The sequence below is a fragment of the Narcine bancroftii genome, chromosome 9 (assembly GCF_036971445.1).
Source record: "Narcine bancroftii isolate sNarBan1 chromosome 9, sNarBan1.hap1, whole genome shotgun sequence".
Taxonomy (NCBI): Eukaryota; Metazoa; Chordata; class Chondrichthyes; order Torpediniformes; family Narcinidae; genus Narcine; species Narcine bancroftii.
Window position 1 is genome coordinate 34,278,792 of NC_091477.1, and position 22,082 is coordinate 34,300,873.

Below are 22,082 nucleotides of genomic sequence, written 5' to 3' on the forward strand. Positions count from 1 at the left end.
AGATCCATTATATCTTTGGATTATTATGAACTCTCAGTTTTGCAGATCAAGCTTGAGTGCCTTTTTGGCAAACATATCAATTCAAGCATTTCATTGAACTTTTAGGAGAAAAAAAAATCAAACGTTATGAAACTTTTGATCAGATATTGGGAAAATTAGTGTTTTTGAGTTAGGATTATTTTGTTCACCATGAGAAATCATTATTTAATTCACTGTAAAGCATACTTTACAATTATATATTCACAAACACATATACATTGTTAAAATCCATGAAAACTGCATCCATTAAAATAAAAGCAACTAATGTGACAACTTCAACATTTATCAGAACAGAAAATACTTCCTTGATTCAAGTGATTTTTGGAAAAATATGAAATAATGCATTCAAATGCTTGAACTGAACATTTCCAATAAGAGATGGTCATCAACATTTGCATCTTCATCCCTCCAGGGGGCATCCATTCTCAAGTCTGCAGAGGCAATGAGTAATGTTACAAGAAACCCATCATAGCAGTTCCATTTTCTCCTAGTTAGATGGATCAGGTGAGCTTTTTGAACAGGACTAAAATGTGTACGATTATTTTTTTTTTTTTAAATGGCAAACATTCCTAACTTTGTTTTAATCCTATTCAAGTGGAAAAGAGCTTGCGAGGGAAGGAAATTGCCATTAAAAATACAAGATGATAATTACATTTTTCAGATTCACATTACTTTTTTTGTTGAGGAAATAGCTTTGCTGAACAAAGACATGTTGGAAGGCAAGCTTAACTGGTGCTTCAGAAACCTGAGCCCCACCCTATCCTAGAGAACAAAACTGATGACTTAACTCACCTGGGGCAGCATGGAAAGGATCTGAATCTGACTAAATTTCATGTTCATATCTGAGCACAAAAGACAAGTCATAACTGGATCTTTGCTTCTCTTTTCAGGCAACAGCCCATTTTCATTTATCAACATTATGTGGTTAATTCCCAATGTTAGTAAGTGTGAGGTTATCCACTTTGGCAAGAAAAATAAAAGAGCTGAATATTATTTAAAGGGTGAAAAACTACAGCATGCTGTTGTGCAGAGGAACTTGGGAGTGCTTGTGCATGAATCGCAAAAAGTTAGGTTGCAGGTGCAGCAGGTTATTAAGAAGGCAAATGGAATGTTGCATCGCTAGAGGAATTGAATTCAGGAGTAGGGAGGTAATGTTGCAACTGTATAAGGTACTGGTGAGACCGCACCTGGATTACTGTGTCCATTTCTGGTCTCCATATTTGAGGAAGGATATACTGGCTTTGGGGACAGTCCAGAGGAGGTTTACTAGGTTGATCCTTGGGATGAAGGGGTTGACTTATGATGAAAGATTAAATCGTCTAGGATTGTATTCGCTCGAGTTCAGAAGAATGAGAGGAGATCTTATAGAAACATATAGGATTATGAAGGGTATGGATAGGATAGATGTAGGAAGGTTTTTTGAGCTGGCAGGGGAAACTAAAACGAGAGGACACAGTCTCAAGATTCGGTGGAGTAGATTTAGGACAGAGATGAGGAAAAATAGTTTTTCCCAGAGAGTAGTGAATGTTTGGAATTCTCTAACCAAGGAAGTGGTTGAGGCTGCCTCATTAAACATATTTAAAATTCGGTTAGATAAATTTTTACATGATAGAGGAATTAGGGGATATTGGGAGAAGGCAGGTAGGTGGAGTTAGGTCATAACTTAGATCAGCCATGATCGTATTGAATGGCAGAGCAGGCTGGATGGGCCATTTTTGGCCTACTCCTGTTCCTACTTCCTATGTTCCTATCCCACAAGTGGGTAGTCAAGTTCAGCTCCAGTGCAATTTGTAAATTTGCTGTCCAAATACCAGAATATAGAAGGGACATGAAGAATCTCTTTGTGTAGTGCAAAAACAACAATTTTGCTCTCAACATCAGCCATGGCACGGTTGGAGTAGTATTAATGCAACATCTTTACAGTGCCAGTGATCAGGACTGGGATTCAAATCCCACACTGTCTGGAAGGAGTTTGTACATTCTCCCCATGTCTGTGTGGGCTTTCCCCAGGGCGCTCCGGTTTCCTCCCACTTTTCAAAACCTAACAGGGGTATAGGTTAATTGGGTGTAAATTTGGCAGCCCAGATTCATGGGCCGAAATGGCCCATTACCATGCTGCAGGTCTAAATTTAAAATTTAAAAAGATTAACAAGCTTATTGTGGACATACAGAGGGGACAGCCAAGGGATCAATCATTCATCATCATGGTAGGACAGTGGAGGTTAATACCTTCAAGTTCCTGGGCATTCACATATCAGAAGACATCTCCTGGATCCAGCACTTTGAGGTGACTGTGAAGGTAGTGCCCCAACGCCTCAACTTTAACTAATTTTAGAAGATTTCACATCAAATACTTTAAAGTTGGAACTACTGACTGGTTACAACACTGTGTGGAAATTTGTGTGCCCAGAAAGACAAAAGGTGGAAAAAGTAGCAAATTTAGCCTGACCAATTACAGGCACTGACCTTCCAACCAATGAAGACATCCAAGTGCGGTGTTGTCTCGAATACAACCAACATCGTAAAAGATCCTCATCACATTCATCACCCAACAGCTATCAGGCTCTCAAATTCCTCATATACTTCAACCATAAATTACTCCAGAACATCCAAAAGATTTGTCTGTCCTATTTAAAGATTTTCTTTTGCACCAACTGCAACCGGGAAAACTTATCTTTTTATTTATTTATTTTGTATAGTGTGCATTATGGTAATTTAATTTATACAATTGTGGTTGGTGCATCTTACATACTGTTGAAGCTGCAGCAACAATTTTCATGCATCTGAATATAGGATGCAAAATATTTATGATAGTGAACTCAATCAATAATCAACATTTAATATACATCAGTGATGAGTCATTTGAAAAGCTTTGTCGGTCAGCAAAATTGACATACAAAGCTTTTGTCATTTATACTACATTGACAAAGCTGTCTTCTGGATTTTTTTTTTAAAGAGCATTTTAATGCTCTTCATGCAAATGGCAGAGTACTGCATGTTTAAATTAATCCAGATTTTTTTTTTTAATGACTTGCCATGAAAAGGTTTTTACCTGCACCAATAATAGAATTTCTAAGGAGGAAGTCAGTAACTTGTTTCATTGAAGTTTTTTTTCTGCAAAAATAGAAGACAGTCTCACTGAAAGATCTAGAAAAGTGTACAGCCGATTTCACAGCCAATGTTTTTTCATTGTAGTCAGTTAAGAGCTTGCAGGAAGCTATCTACAAAATAGCAATGGAACAAATCTGTTTTCAGATGCTGAGTAATAGATGCAAGTGAAGATATTCTGGAGAACATACCTAATTTAATGCCAGAGGTGCTTAAATTTTCAATTTAGATCAAACTCAAGAATCGTGTCCAAAAGATTGGCTGTTCAAATATGGTCAACTTTATTACTCGTTCATAGAACAAAGTAGCATTTCTCTAGGACCATGGAGAATATTTACATAGATGTAAGTTAGGAAAGCAGTTAACATTATTTTAATGTATTATTTTTATGGTATTTAGACATATACACAAAGTTCACGGCACACTATCCACATCTGTACTGGGAGTCCAGGAGCCTGATGACTTGGGTGAAAAAAAGCTGTTTCCCCACTTTGGATGCAAGGGCCCAGAGTGCTATGGTTCCTCCAGCCAGATGGCAAAAGGGAGAACAGTTTACATGTGGGATATATGAAATCTTTCACAATGTTTATTGCTTTCTGCCTGCATCGAGTGTAGCAAATGTCCTTTTCGCTAGGAAGAGATTCCCCAATGGTCTTTCCTGCTAACTTCATCATCCTCTGCAGGGTATGCTCCACAGACTAAATCTCTATGAAGACCAAGCCAAAAAAAAGTAGCACCATCACCCCAAAAGTTTTCCCAATCTTTCTTGCTGTACTTCACCTCCAACAAGTTTCCTGGTGGAATGGAGATAACAGAAATAATGAGAAACTCTTCAACTTACATTATTTGCATCCCAGAACCAAGATCATCTCAACTTCAGTCAGAAATGAAGTCCAGTGATAATGCTTGCATCATAAGTTCCAAGTCATCGTCAAATAATTCAATGAAGCATACCAGCATATGGTCCAGGAAGATCATTGGGAACATGGGTATATTATATTGCTCTTAAAAGGCACCAAAACTCATCTCAGTACAAGGCTTTCTTTTCAATATGGTATTGCTGACATATCCAGATTTAAACCAAAGCAACCAACTTCCAAGATTACATTGTGTGGTACATTTTTTTGTGATCTTTTGGTAGCAATTAAAAATGGAAATGGACATCAATTACAGATTGGGAAACTATGTCAATCTAATTAATCAGAGTGACATTTCTGTTGGTGGAATCTATTTACTATCTTTCAAAGATCTACAGAATTAAATAACTCTCCAGGATTGGATGAGATTTATCCCTGGCTACTCAAAGAGGCAAGAGATTACCACGGCTCTAACTGAGATTTTGAAATCTTTCACTGGCCACCAATGAGGTACCAGAGTGAAAACAGGTCAAACAATGTCCTTCATATAGCAAAGGCAAAGATACAGAACTGATGTTTCAGGCTTGAGCCCTTCATCAAACTATGATAATTGAAGGACAAATATTGAGTCCTTTTTCAAAAAATAAAGTAACAGCGAAAGTGTAACTATAGACCTCCAAGCTTTACACTGGTTATAGGGAAACAATTCTGAGGGGTAAGTCTGAGCTATAACCTGAATTATAACTGTAGTGACCCACTATAACTTAGCAAAAAATAACAATTTTAAGCAGATTTGGCACATGGATTTCTGATGATGGAAATTCCACCCAATTCTTCTCCACAATAGCTCATTTTTGGTCTACTTTTATTGCAATTGTCTAATTTGTTTAGCCATCACATTTTTTCCTCAAAATTCCCCAGGGGCTCCAGTTTCCTCCTACCATTTGAAACATTAATTGGGTGTAAATTGGGCGGCACAGACTCGCGGGCCGAAATGACCTGTTACTGTGCTGCACATCACAATCGAAATGTGGAGACTGGAAGGAGATCCCAAGGTTCAGTTAGCGATCCATTTTATTGTCATGTTGGTTAAAGGAGAACAGTATCATGATAGATGGCTGAGAGTACACCTTAAATCTTCTGTGTCATGTTCTAATTTAATACATCTTATTAATCTATTTTTATGAAAACAGCTCATCATCCACATCATCAGTGTAAAGGGAGAAGAATTACAAAAACTAAATGTGTTAATTTGCAGATATATGGCATTAAGCATGACAAACTGTTGACCCAAGCTTTCCTTTATAGATTTTATAAATAGGTCACTATCAAGGGGCTTACTACTGCAGTATGAGTCATGGTGTACAGCACTGCAATCTGAGTCACATGGCGTAGTAGCACCACATTCATGAAATGCGGTTGTAAATATCTCCTGTCAATGGGAAGTGTAAAACCCACCAAAGATATGGATTACAAATGGAGAGTTTGCTTCCTGAATACAAGTCTGACAGGCCCTGGAATATTGCATACAGAAGCATCTTTCAAGCTAGTAACACATCTTTGTAATATGTAAACTTAATTTGAACTCAGTGGTCCAAATTAAGCTGAATTTAGTTGACTATCTGTCCTCACTGCCCATTGCCTCTTCCTGGCTCAGAAGCATGGTTTCAATCATACGGATCATCTGGTATCTGGAAGACATCTTGAAGGAACAGAAGAGAGCCAAGCAGCCCACTGGAGGCCTCAGCCTTGGATTGGCATGAATCGAAATATCAAATTCAGTACTAACATGTAGTTTTAGAAATTGTTACAGTAGATACAAATTAATTTTTAGTTTAAATAGTTTAAAGCATAACACAAAGAGTTAAAATTATTAAATAATAATCCCCTTTCCTTTTAATTTCTTGCTGGGAATCCAATCAGAGGCTAGGTTTGGGCAAGGCTGATGGACTTAATTAGGAGTTTAGTGATGCAGAAGTACACAATGCACAGACTGTGTACAAGACTAGTTGGACCACTGCTGGAATCCTGCACGAGTTCCAGCAATATAGGGAGCATTGGATAATAGAAACAGCAACAAGGCAGCCCGCTTAACCATATAACCATTTACAGAGCAGAGACAGGCCATGTCGGCCTTTCGAGTCCGCACCGGTTCACTTGAACAACTCCACTAGCTCAATCCTCTCGCTCTCCGCAAATATCCCTCCAACCCCCTCACCTCCATGTACACATCCAACCTTCTCTTAAATGACAGAAGGGACCCTAGCCAACCATTCTGCCCATCTATACTAATCCCCCAATGACTTGCTCATTCAAATAAGTTTCCAGATGCAGTAAAACCCCTGGGATCTGGAATTTAAGCAACTGGCAAAGGAAAACTTATCCCTGTTTCATATGTGTTGGTCCAGTCAGAGATTTTATCTGTAAATTTGGGGGGTGGGGGGGTTAAATATCTATAATGTGGTTGTTTCTCTTTCAGGTGACATCATGGAAGAGGAACCTGCAGATGTAGCGACGGTTAAATATTTTCAAAGATTCGTCCAACTTAAGTTTGTTTAGTCTAAGTACTATGTAATATTTGTCTTTTAAACTACTTTTAATGCAGGTGTACACATTAGCCATTGTAAGAGCAAGTCTCAAGCAAAAGAAAATTTATCTGGCATCCACCAATCCCTATACCTGCCAGTCCATCATCTCCTCTGGCAGCTTATTACAGATTCCAATGACCCTGCGTGAAATATTTACCCTTCAGGTCACTCTTAAATCTGCTCCCTCTCACTTCAAACTATTTCAAAGGTCAAACCAGAACATTAATAGTGTTAATGGTTGGATAATTAACAGTGTGGAGAATCAGAAGGATTCAAATCCATGCAGATTGATAGGATAGTCAAGAAGGCCTATGGGATGTTGGTCTTTAAATAGTGGGATTTAAGTTCAATAATCAAGAGGTCATGTTGCAACTCGACAAATATCTGGTGATATTTGTGTTCCGTTCTGGCCACCTCATTACAGGAAGGATGTGGAAGCTATGAAGAAGGTGCAGAAGAAATTTACCAGGATGTTTCCTGGATTGGAAAATATGTCTTATGAGGCAAGGTTAGCAGAGCTGGGACTTTTCTCTTTGGACTGCCGAACGATGTGAGGAGACTGAAATCTACAAGATTCTGAGAGGTATTGGCAAGGTAGACCAAGAGCTAGGGATACAAGCCCTGAAAATGGCAACAGTTAGACAGGGTGGTGCAGAAGGAATACGGCATGCTTGCCTTCATTGTCAGATAAATAAGTTTTTTTTTTTTTTAAAATTTAGACACTTTTAAACAGGCCCTTCTGTCCCATGAGCCCATTTCACCCAAATACCCCAATTAACCTCTAAACCCCCTCCTGCCCATACATTTTGAAGGGTGGGAGGAAACCAGAGCACCATGAGAAATCCTACACAGACACAGGGAGAACATACAAGCTCCTTACAGAGAGTGCCAGATTATAACCTGGGTTTCTGGTGCTGTAATAGCACAAGACATTTTCTGAAAACTTTTGGGAGAGGCCAATTATAATTTACATTAACAGATGAAAATTTTTGTTCCAATATCTACATTTTCTTTCTTGCACGAATTAATACTTGGCTTGTTATAAAGATGAGTCAACTTCCTTCAACTCCACACCCAAATGGCCATGAATTATAAATGAGCACGCAGAGCAAACACTGGCAGATTATTTGGCAAGTCCATGCCTATCCTACATATTGTATACAAATTTGGAATTCATTTGGCCTTTCAACTTTACTCCACTACCATGTCCCTGCCTACTTGATAAGGTTTCATCTCTTTCGCAAGAAACTCTGATTACAAATATTCAAACACTGTTTCCATTGAGTTTTATTGACTCGCCCCCTATGAGGAACAAAAAGTAATCTCATCTCCTTTTTAAAATAATGGGCAAACCCAAAAAGAGTTATCGCTAATTTTAGACCCTCCCTCAACAATAAACATCCTCTCCATATCCATCCTGTCAATTCTTCAGCATCCCAAATTTCAATCTCACTCCAAGTTCCAGGGGATTCAAATACACAAAATTGCCAGAGAATATCTTTGCGGGACCCTGAGTTTCTCCAGTAATTGTGCATTTACTACAATCACACCATCTACAGACTTTGTTCCACTCCAGTGGATTCACACCAAGCTTGTCCAAACTTTTCTGATAAGAAACTCTCATTGGAATGAGATCAAGAACTGTTACAAGGAATGAAGTAATATCACAGCTGTACAAGACTTTGGTTAGATCCCACTTGGAATATTGTGTTCAATTCTCATCATGTCATTCAAGGAAAGATGTGAATGCCATTGGGAGGGTGCAGAGGAGATTGACAAGGATGCTACCTGGATTGGATAGAATGGCTTATGAGAACAGATTGAGTGGACTTGGTCTTTTCTTGTTGGGAGTGACAGAGGATGAGGGATGATCTGAAAGAGGTTTATTAGTTGAAAGGCATTGATCATGTGGATGGCCCCGTGGCTGGAATGGCTAACATGAGGAGGCAAAGTTTTAAGGTTTTTGGGAGTAAATACAAGAGGAGGGTATGCAAGAGGCAAGTTCTCCCCCCCACCCCCCAACACACACAGTTGTGGGTAGTTGGAATGCACTGCTGGCAACAGTGGTAGAGGCAGATTATAATAGGATCTTTTAAGAGATTATTAGACAAGTACATGGAACTGAGAAAAAATGAACCTAACGTAGTAGGGAATTTCTAGGCAGTTTGAGTAGATTAGGTCAACACAACATTGTGTGCCCAAGAGCCTGTACTGTGTTGCAGATTTCCATGTATCTGTCTGGTAAACCACCCCTGAACTGCTTCCTTAGGGAGACTAATACTGGACACAGCATTCACAGATCTCACTATTGCCCCAGATATTCAAATCTCCCAATTTTTCTATCCAGTTGTCTCAGAAATAAGGTGATATTTTATTAACATTATTAATGACCTTGCTGAACCAAATAATGAACAACACTTCAGTCCTTTTGGATAGGAGTTCTGCAATCTCAATTTAATTTTTAAAAATTTATAGATGCAGCACAGTAAAAGGCCCTTCTAGTCCATGAGTCCGTGCTGTCCAAATATACTCATGTGGTCAATTAACCTGCTAATCTCATATGTCTTTGGAACATGGGAGGTAACCAGAGCACTTGAAGCAAACCCACATAGACACAGGGAAAATGTACAAACTCCTTACGGACGGCGTCAGATTTGAGCCTGGGTCATTGGCGCTGTAATAGAATTGTGCTAATTGCTACACTAACCATGCTGTTCTTTAGATCTATTTTTATATTTCTCATCTAAATAGACAATCTCACATTTCTCCATTTGCCAAATCTTTGCCACTCACCTAATCTATATTCTTTTGTAGCCTCCAAGTTCACTTCTCAACGAACTTTCCTGCCAATCTTTGTAACAGTGAATTTAGCAGCTGTATCTCTGGTGCCTTCCACACCATTTATTTTGCATGTCGATATTCCCTAACACACATCTGTATTTCATTTTGGATGACCAGTCGTATCTTGGAATGGACATACAATCTGGACATATCACCAATGTGTATATGTACAGATTGTAGTGTAGGGTGACTGTGATTGGCTGAGAACGTAGCCATGCCTACTGGCAGGTCTTAAAGGATTGCTCCTAACCAGACCAGGTCATTCTGGACTGGTCGACCTACATGTGATATGCTCCAGTCTTCTAGTTAATAAAAGCCTTGGTTTGGATCAACAAGCGTTTGATTCTTTTGACATGCTCTACACGGGAAAATTGCCCACTTGCGATACTGAAGAGCAAAACAATTGATTTCTTTAAGTTCTCTTTTGCCAAATCCTTCTCATTCTGTTACTACGCAGAAGCTACTCTACTAGCTTCTAAAATCTGACAGACAGGATATTGAGCAACCGAATCAGAAAAAATGGGGTGCAAGGAGTTAAAACACAGTGAGATCTCTCAACATGGCGGCCACCAAGGCCAGCTCTTGCAAGATGTTGGACACCAGCCGATTTTCACCGTAATCATGCATTTTATATTATTTTGTTTTTAAAAAATTTTGGTCATATGTGAAGATGGATGCAAGTCGCATAGGTTGCAAGTTGGGGAGTAGCTGTATAAAATTTATTGTTGAGTCGCAATCACTACCCTTTGCGTCTTGCCAATCTGAAAAATTCACATTTGTACCCACTCGGTTTCACGTTAGCTAGACAATCCACTACCACACCAACATTTTACTTCCTCCACCTAGAGGTAGAAAGTATTTGCAATGGACAAAATACATCTCAGTAAAGATGAAGCTCACAAACCCAGTAACAGGCCCATGTGGTCCACGAGCCCGTGCCACCCAAATTGACCTGCACGATTTTTTGAGTGGTGGGAGGAAACCAACACAAACCCAGGGAAGAACGTACAGACTCCTTACAGACAGCATGGGATTCGAACCCCAATTATTGGTGCAGTAACAGAGTAGCGCTAACTGCTAAACTAATACTGTTGCTTTTATATTTTATACTTCAAGTACTTTATTGATACAGTGTATGAATGTTAACTACCATCTAACCATTACAATTAGTTACTTGATCTCAACGTGCAAGCTGAAACAGACAAAACTGGAGTGCCTGATAAAGGGCTGGGAATTGAAAGAAACTAATCAGCAGAAACGTATGATGTAACAGGTAGAACCAGTTTCTGATAATTAATTTACCTTTCAAAATCTATTCAAGACTTTCCACCCAACAGAAATATACACCACTGCACTTTTCATACAGTAATGAACTACAGTCTAATGCTTTGAACATAGAGCTTTCAATTGCATTTACAAAATGGTTCCAATCCTTAAACTGCAATTTGGATATTACAAAATTAAACAGGCCAAGTACAGCAAAAATTCCATTCCCAATGAGCTGAACCCATTTCAACAAGTCTATACAAGTCATTCATTATTGCATTCCACATCATATTCATAATTTGAATTATGACAGTAGAAATCCAAACTCAGTAATATACACATGAACCAGGTCATGAGGAGTTAATTATACATGAAAAGTATAACGTGCTCTTTGATGGAAGTATTAAAATTAATTATTTGCAATAGAAGTTGTTGCTGAAACACATTAATTAGAAACATGATCGAGTCCAGAGAAGATCAATGTGCAGAATATTCAAGAATATGAAGTGAATGATCAAGAGAATAAGCAGGTAACTGGAGTAGCCCATACATCAAGGAAAACCAACAAATTCAAACAATAGTAATGAAAACGTTTAAAAAGCTGCAATTATTGGAAATGCTGGCTGAATAATATTTTTGGTTGAAGAAATAGAAAGAGTGTGGAGAACAGAATTTCAACTTCACTCAAAATAAACTACAATAATTGGATCAGTCAGCAAGTTGGAAGGAGGCCAGAAATTCCACAAAATTTCCAGCAATAATGGAGCAAACAAGTTCAAAACAGAACCATTTTGTAATGCAGTGCTTGAGCGTCCTTCTTTTTATGCACAAGGTAATCATGGCATCCAGCTTTTGGTTTGATCAGTCGCTGTTAACAATTCATGAGAGATGGATGTATCTCTTGGGACATTCTAACTATAGTGAGATTTAACCAAGATTTCTAAAATTGACCTCTAAATCGTATATTAAAATTAGGATGGACAATTTATTCTATATTCTTCACATCAACTTCCACATCTCTTGTTCAAATAGGCTTCTGTAAAGCATTCAGGAAAAAATGAGCATTTTACTCAGTTTGTGTCCTCAGAATCTTATCCTTAAATATAATCAGAATTCAACGGAGGATATTTCTTCATCCTCAACCAAAGGTTCAGCTCCCCAAGGGTAACTGATCTTTTCTGCAGGCTGCATTCCACAGGAAGTAGTGAAAGTGGACCAATGTTTAGCTTCTTTGTTACTCATCTCTCACAGGAGATGATCCAGACACAAAAACTCCCATTTCATTACTTTCCAATGATCGCTGCTTTACTATGGGTCATTTCCACAGGACAGGTATCGATGGTGACAAGATCTCCTTTCTTTTGTAAAGCATTTTTAAGGTGCAAAGTATTGAATATTTCATAACATCCACAACAAATTTCTATTTTAGCTTTACATGAGCAAATATTTAATATTGTTAACAATAGGTTACAATGAAGGCCTTTTGTGACCAGATTATGACTCAAATTCTTGAGTGAGTAAAACACTTTGGTTGTGTAATTATTTTTGTAATATGGGAAGGTGACATTTGGAATAAAAGTATTCTATACCCATTGAAAACATTTTCTTATTGAAGAACACAAAGAAAATTAGTTCGTAAAAGCAATATTCTGCAGGCTTGCGGATCTGAAAAACAAAATGCAGTTCTGAAAGTTCATCAACTTTTTCCCTCTCTACTGTTGGTGCCAGGTTTGCTGAGTACTGCCAGCAAGCATGTTTTAGACTGGTGCTCTCTATAAATGTTTCAGCCCACTTGCGTTTGTTTTTTTTTTAATGTTAATTTTCACACCATCCTTCAAGTAGGAAAAACTGGATTTGATCAGCAAATCATTAAAAGATCAAAGATCCTTCCAAGAGATTCCAATGAACTCCAATTAAAAGTAAAAATTTAGCAAATATTTTGCTGTGAATGTGTTTTGGTTAAAATATCACTTTTAAACTTCATTAAGCATTCAAGATCTCAATAACTCTTGATTGTGCAGAAATGATCCAAACCTGTATTTAGGCTGATGGGGAAAAAAATATTTTTTTGTGAAAATAGCAATCTTTTGTTGGGGTCTTTAATTTCAGAAATATGGAAGAAGCAGTCATACAGAACATTGACACCAACAAGAAACTCTCTTGTTCTGACAGAGTGAGGGAGAATATATGAAAAACAGAATGAGGGAGGAAATACAATTTAACATTGCACCAACCACAAAATGCACCAAAAGTGAGTGACAGACAATACTTTAATTGAAAACATTGAAGCAGATTGTCTGAATTTTTTTTCAAGAAGACCACCACCAAAACCGTGCATTTCTGTGGAATTTTATCAAATAAAACATCCTAATCTGCTTGTCAGGTTTTCCATCAAAAAAAAATCATGTCCCTGGAGTACACAAAAATGGCTACAGGCATTGAAAGCAAATATTTTGACGAGGGGCTCAGGCTCAAAACATTGGCTACATAAATCATGCTGCGTGACCTGCTGGGTTTCTGCAGCACTTTTGTGGACAGAACATTAATCTTTGTGTTGTGTTCAATACATGCAGTGCAAACAATAAACTACAATATTTTCCCTCCACGACAGTTCATCACTCATACCTTGATGAAGGTCTCAAGCCTGAAACATTGGTTGTGTGTCTTTATCTTTGCTATACAGAATACACTGTTTGATCTGCTGAGTTTCTCCAGCTTTGTGTTTTTACTTCAAATCATGGTGTCTGTAGACTTTAATGTTTTACTCTCATCACTCGATGATCCATGGCGAGTTTGGGGACCTGGAGAAAGGACATGGAAAAAGAATACACTTGGAATGTCCTCTTTTACTCTTTTAACTGTCAAATTTGGTTTAAGGTTACGACTTAGCAAGAATACAGGGATTTAGCCAGATACGTATGGCAATTGAACAAATGTATAGTTTTACATCACTATTTTGTATCTGCCCATCCTGCGGGAACTTGTAGGTGCAAGATTGTGATTATGTAAAATAAACTACTGCAGAATGCAAGAGACAGTAAACCCAAGCTTCAAGTGCAGTGGCTCTACCACATTCACAAGAAAGAGCATCCTGGAGAACTAAATCAGGATATCAGACAACAATTGTCTGAATTAGATTGGTTCAGGGGTATGATAGTATGGATTCTATCACTGAAGTATATATGTGTATATTGTAGTATAGGTTGGCTGTGATTGGCTGAGAGCATAGCCACATCTACTGGCAGATCTTAAAGGGTTGCTCCTAGCCAGACCTAGATCATTCTGGACTGGTCGACCTACATGTGATACGCTCCAGTCTTTTGGTTAATAAAAGCCTTGGTTTGGATCAACAAGCCTTTGATTCTTTCGACATGCACTACAAGGGGATTATCCCTGACTGTGCACATGAAGAAAGCACTGTACACAGAGGCGAGAAGTTCTGATCACAATCTGAAGAAAGAACAGAATTACTTGCCAGTGAAGGGAATTTAAAATGCAGAAAGTAGGCTGGCAACTATTAAAATTAGAAACATTTACCTGTACCATAGACATTCTTCCCCCCCCCCACCCTGATAAATGATAAACATAAATGTATTTAGATTTAGACTGTAATTGCCAATAAAAAGTGAAGCATGCTTTCAATAGGTGATGTTATATTGCCACTGAGCAACTTATAAACACAACTGCAGATGGAATAGGATCAAGGTACTCAATAAAAGTTGCCATTGCTTTGTAAAGGAACAAATATCAGAACTTCATTTGTTGAAAATTTCCCATAGTTGGAATACCTCACCAGAAACCAAAAAGCAAGATTTCTACAAAAACTTCTATTTCAGATTGTCAGAGTACATCATTGAACCCCAAGGATCTTCGTCCTGAGAGCAAGGCTGAATTACCACTTATTGGTAGTTCAAAAAACTGTACCAATGTAACAAAGAAATGGTATACAGAGTGGGGGGGGGGGGGGGGGCGAGAAAAATAAGTGACATTCAAGAATCCCTGAGTTTGTTGTTGAGGAGTCTGATGGTGGAGGGGTAGCAGCTGTTCATGAACCTGGTGGTGTGGATTTTGGAGCACCTACGCCCCTTTCCTGGTGATAGCAGCGAGAACAGAATCTGCGCTGGGTGATGTTGTTCGATTGCTCACCCTCTCCACCTCTCATGCCAGGCTGCGGGTGAATGCAGTCAAGGGACTATCACTCACCAGCAGATTGCTGAAGACTGGCTCAAGGCAGGCTTTGCTATACTGTACCAGGTATCAGAACTGGGATGCAAGAGGGCACTGAAGGGATACTAATCGTGTTGGAGGTTCGGATCTGGAACTTGGGTTGCCGATAGCTTGGACTGGACTCCATGTAGCTGTGGGAGCGCTGGAGGCGAATCCACAGACATTTGGTGACTCTGGGGAACTCCCTTTCACTGACTGCAAGAGGGACTTCTGGCAATTTCCAAGATGGAAAATCTGTGCCTTACAGCAGGCAAAAGGCAACTTTGTGTAATATGACCCTTTTTTTTTAATATTACAAGACAATAAATTGAATCTTGAATATGTAGATGGTGTTGTCTCACTGAGCCATGATGGACAGCAAGAACAGTGGGCTAAGAAGTCAGCCCTGTGGTGGTCCAGTAGTGATGCAGAGGAAATGTTAATCATACCATACCAATCCTCACCGATTGTGGTCTGTGAGTAAATCCATGATCCAATTGCATAGTGGGGTGTTGTGTCTCATGACTTGGGAGTATAAATATTGAAGGGGTGATTATGTTGAATGCCATCCTATGCCCTTGATGTTAACCAGCAAACTACCAAATATAATCTAAAATGCAGATTCCAGGTTGAGATGCAAGAAATTAAAAAAAGCTTCTGAAGCAAATTTTTTGTGTTGTTTGTTGAATAAAACTAGGCATAAAGAGACTTCAAATTATTGCACTTTAAATAGTAATTAATTGACATTAATTGCTTTGGGAAAACCATACAACTCAATTTTTTTTAATATTAAAAAACTTCCATATCTGTGGCAATTTGACATCTATTTAGCATCACACCAAAGGGCAAACAGATACCATGAAAATTGGTCTAAGTTTCAATCAACATCAGATACTACAAGTCATCCTTTCACAATCTACTTACATGCCACAGTGTCATGCCTTGCTTCTAAATTTATCAAGTGTGTATTCCTGAAACACAATACACACGTAAAATGATCCCCTCATTGAGGAAAGTCTTTTCTGCTTGTCAGTTTGGCCATGTGATGTCAAGTCCAGTCCAATACTTTCAAAAAAAAAAAAAAAAATGTGCTTAGAAATATTCAAAATAATATTAATAAATAATGTGCACGGAATCTAGTACATCACAGAAAATTAAGCATGTTAGGCAAGGAGGGAGGGAAATCAAGGAACAAATCATTGAAACGTACAATCAAAATGCCTAGTACTTCAAAAACTACTTATAAATTCAATAATAACCTCTGTTCCTTTTGAAGCTGCTTCCCTAGAATTATTTATTTATTTATTTTTAAGCATACACATGCTAAAAGGCCTTTTTTTAAAAAAAATTAGACATACAGCACTGTTACAGGCCAATTCGGCCCTACGAGTCCGAGCCACCCAATTTACACCCCATTAGCCTACACACCAGTATTTTTGAAGGGTAGAAGGAAACCATGGCCACCAGAGAAAACACATGCAGATGTGGGACAATATACAAACTCCTTACAGACAGCAGGGGATTCGAACCACTGTACCAATTGCTGGTACTGTGAAGGCACTGCACTAACCGCTGCGTCAACCATGTGTATATAAACCAGTGCCACCTAAATACCACAATTAACCTACAACCCCCATAAATTTAAGGGTGACAGGAAACCCCTGCAGCCATGGGGAGGACATTCAAACTCCTCAATGACAGCACCAGATTCAAACCCATTTCAATGGTGCTGTCATAGCATCGTGAAAACAGAGATCATTTACCCTATAATCTTCACAGAGCTGAACGTAAAAGCAATCCAGCAGTCCCACTTGGTCCCACTCTATCCATACTCCCCTGCAAATTCTTTCCTTCATGCTATTATCTAGACCCATTCTGAATAGCACAATTGATTCACCTCTGTCACTCTTGGCAATGGATTCTAGATTCTAATCTACTTGATGCAAAAAGTGGTTTTTCTTCTAATTACTGCTGATCTTTTTGCCAATCCATTTCATCCTAAAGACCCTTCTGGTGTTGCAAGAAATCTTTATCTATCCTACTTATGATTTTAAATGCATCCATCACATCAACTACCAACTTATCTTAAAGGGAGAAAAAAAAAGCCCCTCTCAGCTATCCACATCACTAAATTCTCTTATCCAGATGTCACAGGACTTGCTCTCAAACTTTAAAACCTTTCGATCTTTTCATCTGGAACCAGATTCTATGCTCCAGCTGTACCCAATTCATTGTTTTATAACAGCTCATTAAAACTTCCTTGTTCTTACAGACCATGCCTCTATTTATGAAGTTCCATGCATTTAAAAAAATTTCTAAGCCTGCTTTGCTACTTACAACAAACTATGTACACAGCCAGATATTTGTTCTTATACCCCTTTTCAAGTAGCATTTTAATCTTCCTCTGAGAATGTAACATTGCATTCATCTGCCAATAAGCCACCTCAAAATCTATAGTCTTCTCACAAATCAAGTTTTGTATCATTTGTAGTTTTGAATTTTTTTTTTTAAACCTTGTACACCAAAATCCAATACATAAATAAATAAATAAAAGCAAAAGTCTAAGGCCCAAACCCTGGAACCTGCCTGGGCTTCCAGTGCAACAAATTCTCAGGACCTCAAACAATCTGCTGAAGGAATTCAATAAGTCGAGCAGCATAATGGAAGGAATGGTTGACAATGTGAGTCAGAGCCCATCAGCAAGACTCGAAATGAGAAGCCGGTAGCGGGAAAGAGGAGCAGGACAGGTGCCCATATGAGATTTGTGAATCAAGTAGAGGCCGAAGCATGATAGACTGAGGCAGAAGATTTGCTGATGTCAGTGAAAGCAAAGGGACCAGGTAGAGAAAAATGAGTTAAACGGGGTGGAGTGAATAATTAGGAGAGAAAAGTGCTGAAATTCAATGCTTGTTCTCAGTACAACTTTACTATTACACAGATCATTTTCAAATACGATGCTATAGATTATTTCATACATAGGCTGTCATCTTAATGAAAAACCTAATGTGGTAGTTTAACAATTGAAGGACTCAGGCCCAAACTTTTGCTGTGCAACCTTCTGAGCTTCTCTCAGGATTTTTTGCTCTCCAATTTAACAAGCTGCATTTTGAAGTCCATATACTAGAGCAGCTTCAGTCACTGATAAACCTGATCAGTTGAGTCTTCCCTTTCCAACAGGCATCAGTAAACCAGATGTTGTGGATTATAAATACTCCTAAATGCTTTTCAAAAAAAAAAATTGTAAAACATATGCAATTTTCCAACCCTTATGTACTGTGATTGAATCTGTTGATGTTTGGAAGATTTATAGCCAGGGCCTTGGCAATTTCCTCCTTTATTTCTTTTAATGACCATGGATGCATTTGATCTGAATAAGATCATTTACTCATTTTAAATGCAGGTAGTCTTTTCTAGTACTTTGCTCATTTCTGTCCATCCAAAATCTCTCCATGTCTTTCTTTCCTAGTCTCCAGCAGCTTTTTCCTTTGTAAAAAGCAATGCAAGTTCATCATTTAGTACCTCAGTCATGCTCAATGCCTCAATGGTTAGGTTTCTTTTAGTAGTCTGTTATGCCCTACCTTTCCTCTTGCAATCCCTCACATACCGATAGCATATTCTTGGATTGTCTTTTTCTCGCCACTGAAATTTGTTTCAACAACCTGCTCAATTGTTCTCAATACTCCCTGGCTCTAATGCACTGAACTCTTATTCCTTTGGTCAAGCAGCAATCTCTAGCTTTAAATTTCTCTATTCCTCTTGCTCACAAGAACATCCAAAGAAAGACATGGCTGAAACATCCCCAACTTGCCTGGTTAGTTTTGATGGCCAAATTTGGATTCCAATTTACCTGGACTAGATTTGATCTCATCTCACTGAAATTAACCTTTCTCTGGATCAATTGTCCACACAAATTATTTTTAATGAATCCTTTCTACAGCTTTCATGATACGAGCTCCATTCTTTTACAAAGTCCCAGCTGTCCACCACTGATAATTTCTTCATTCACTTGATTTCTCACTCACCTCAGATTACTGTTGGTAATATAACCATGTGACTCAAGGCAGAGTTTGGTTATTGGAGAAGCGTTGGCAGAGAATCCTTGGCAAGATGCCCATGTAGACGGTATGTCCTGCAACCACAAAATGCTAGCAGTAAACATCAGTCATTACTTTGGCCTGCTTGGATTTTCTCAAGTATTCATCAGATTTATTGTCAGAGTACCTAGATGACATCACATACAACTCAAATTCTGAGGTAGAATCACCACTTAATGGTAGTGGACAATAACTGTGCACAACATATTCATGTAAACAAATAAAGATCTGCAGATAACAAATGCAAACTGACTGTAATGCAGAATTTTTAAAATAAAATCAATAAAGTGCGCAAGAGTCCTTAAGAGTCCCCGATCGAGTCTGTTGAGTAGTCTGATGTTGGAGGGGGAGCAGCTTTCCCTGAATCTGGAGGTGCAAGTCTTGAGGTACCTATACCCCTTTCCTGATGGTAATGGTGAGAACAGAGGGTGTGCTGGGTGATGTGGATCCTTGATTGCTGTTGCTCTCTGACGGCAGCATCCCTATAGATGTTCTCTATAGTGGGGAGGGTCTTGCCTGTGATGTGCTGGGCTGTGTCCACTACCTTTTGGAGGGCTTTATGCTTCGGGGTATTGGTGTCCCCATACCAGTCTGTGATGTGGCTGGGCAGCAGACTTTGCACCACACATCTATAGAAATTTGCCAGGGTTTCTGATGTCATACCAAACATCCACAGACTTGTGAAGTACATGTGCTGACATGTTTTTTTTTTAAATTTTTCACACTATGAACTATATCAAAATACATAAACATTTCCCTCTTAAATATACAGTGACATTTTCTCCCTTTTTTTCCCCACCTTCCGTCCCTCCTTCCCACCTCCCTCCAAACCCATGACGTGTTTCTTAATGATGCCATTAGTGTGTCAGTATGTGAGGGATCTCAGATAGAGACTCCCAAGAACAAGTTTGCTCACCTCTCTACTTCTGAGTCCCCAATGATCACTGGATTGTTGACTTCAGGAAAGTCAGAGGAGTACAATCAGCTCCTTAATTTTGGTGACATTGAGTGCAAGGTTGCCTCTCAGTAAATCTCTCAGTTGGACTCCCATTGAAATGCCCACAGAGGGGGTTTCATAAGAATGAAAAAGTGCAAGTATCTGGATTTGTCACAGCCACATGTAATTGAACCCAACAGCCAGACCTCTGGCCTTGTGCAGAAGTTCTTGTGTTCCCCACTGTTACCAACAATCTTGGTTATATTGTCCTACAAAATTCCGGCCATGGTGTATAATTGATACAGTTTGATGTACCACAGTTTATTCTGGCAATTTTGAGCAGTTAAAAGTCAACCACATTTCTAAGGATCAAGAGTTAGATGGAATTGAATGAGCAAGATTTCCCTAACAGGCAGTGAACTAAATTGGCATTTCAAATAATTTAAAACAAAAATATTCAAAGGTGGATTTTAAAAATTCTTTCACAATTTTTAGTCAGATTATTAAAACATTTCTTTAAAAACTACATATAGACCCAAGCTCAAATTCAAATTTTCCTGTCCACTTACAAACCACTTTCAATCCCACCCATGACATGTTGTAGAGGGAGGTGAAACGAATGGAAGGTTTACTGAGAGACTCAACAGAGTAGTGGGTGTGGTGGCTCCAGCATTTCCTACAGAGTGAGAGAAGTGAGTGAGTGGTGGAGAGAGATAAGCAGCCTATAAAAGTGTCTGTGTGTACATGTACACATCTGTAGCAGAGTTGTAGTACAACCTCATTTAACTATCCATTTTATTGCACTTAAATCTGCATTTTAAAAAAAGCAAAAATTCTCAAAATATTTTGCAATTCAGAGAGCATTGTGGGAAGAGAAACACTTTTTCAGGTCAAATCTCTTCATCCTTTTGTAATCACTCCACTTACCTCCATAAAAGGTTCAAAGAAGGATTGGCTGGTCCATCTTGCTCCAGGTTCCCTCTGCTTTGATGGGTAGTGTCAGAGGTAGAGCGAAGTTGCTTCGCCTCCTCCATAAAAGGATTGCCGCTGAATGTGGCTCCAAACGTTGCGATGACGCCATCAGCCCGTGAATTTTAAAGAACCCATATGGTCAAAAAAGGCGATTACGTTAAACAGAAGATCTGCCCGAGTCCTAAGACTGCTTGCACAGATCGCCACAAGGACTCGAACTTGCTTTTCAGTCACCATTTTGAGAATAGGCCGCTTTCCCTTCCCGGCATGTATTTTTCATGAGAGTGATGGACGGTGTTACTGCACTTGCCCCGCCTCCTTTAGCTTCGGAAGCCGGCTCGTGATTCACCCCTGCATAAAAGCACCGCACGATCCACGTTTTCAGTCATCAGCATAAAAAGTAAATTCACCCTTTTTAAAACAAACAGGTAATCACGCAGGCTTTGAGCATTAAAAACCCTTTTGGATTCTTGCAATGAAGCACTTAAAAGGGCTGCTAATAGCTATGCAGAGCCATAACACAAGCAGTTGAAACAAATATCCCGGTGACAGGAATATAAAAGCAATACTGTTGCTGACAGGATGAAATTTGGCTCAAGTATCATGTCCTCTCCTCTTACCATGCAGTTCAATAAAGTAATGTCAGGCTCAACATTGAGATTGGAAGTGAAGGTACAGAGAGCAGCACAACTGTTAGGCAGGAAACAATTCAAGCTTTCAGAAAAGCTATCTGTAAATTTAAAATGAACTTCGATTAACACCAAATACAGGCAACCTTTCAGCTTGATTTTTGTTTTTTTTGCAAGTCAAGGAATCCACTGAATTTATGTATTGTTGACAAGACAGGATTTGGGAAGACAACAGTTTTGCCTTCTACTTGGCACCACATTGCAAACAAGTCATTTTGCAAGCAGAAGAAATATTGCTGCTGAATAGATCCATCCATATTCTCGATTTGGAAATGGGTTGAAAAAGAGAGAAAAGCATTGTAAAGACAATGAGATGGACCAAAACTGCAGTTAACATTTTAATTTGCATGAAGAAAAATAGAAAGTTTCAAAACTTTCATAAGAACAGAATTTGCAGTTGTCCTTTACCCCAGAGGCAGAAAAAAAAAGGATTACAGGAGAGATGACACCAGTAGTTTCATTTCTGGAGTCTGAGGAAGTTGGGC

At 38.8% G+C, this 22,082-nt stretch overlaps 1 long non-coding RNA gene across 2 annotated transcripts; it reads right to left on the reverse strand.

Moving 5' to 3' along the window:
• Positions 1 to 281: 281 nt before the first annotated feature.
• LOC138742880 (uncharacterized) lies at positions 282 to 21,269 on the reverse strand. 2 transcript variants are annotated; one of them, XR_011344483.1, is made up of 5 exons: positions 20,864 to 21,269; positions 18,928 to 19,034; positions 15,830 to 15,970; positions 13,325 to 13,500; positions 282 to 470 (listed from the first exon to the last, which is right to left on the reverse strand). It is a non-coding gene; the product is annotated as an uncharacterized lncRNA (long non-coding RNA). The 2 variants fall into 2 exon arrangements; XR_011344482.1 differs by lacking the exon at positions 282 to 470 and adding an exon at positions 3,462 to 3,941.
• Between the last annotated feature and the right edge of the window lie 813 nt (positions 21,270 to 22,082).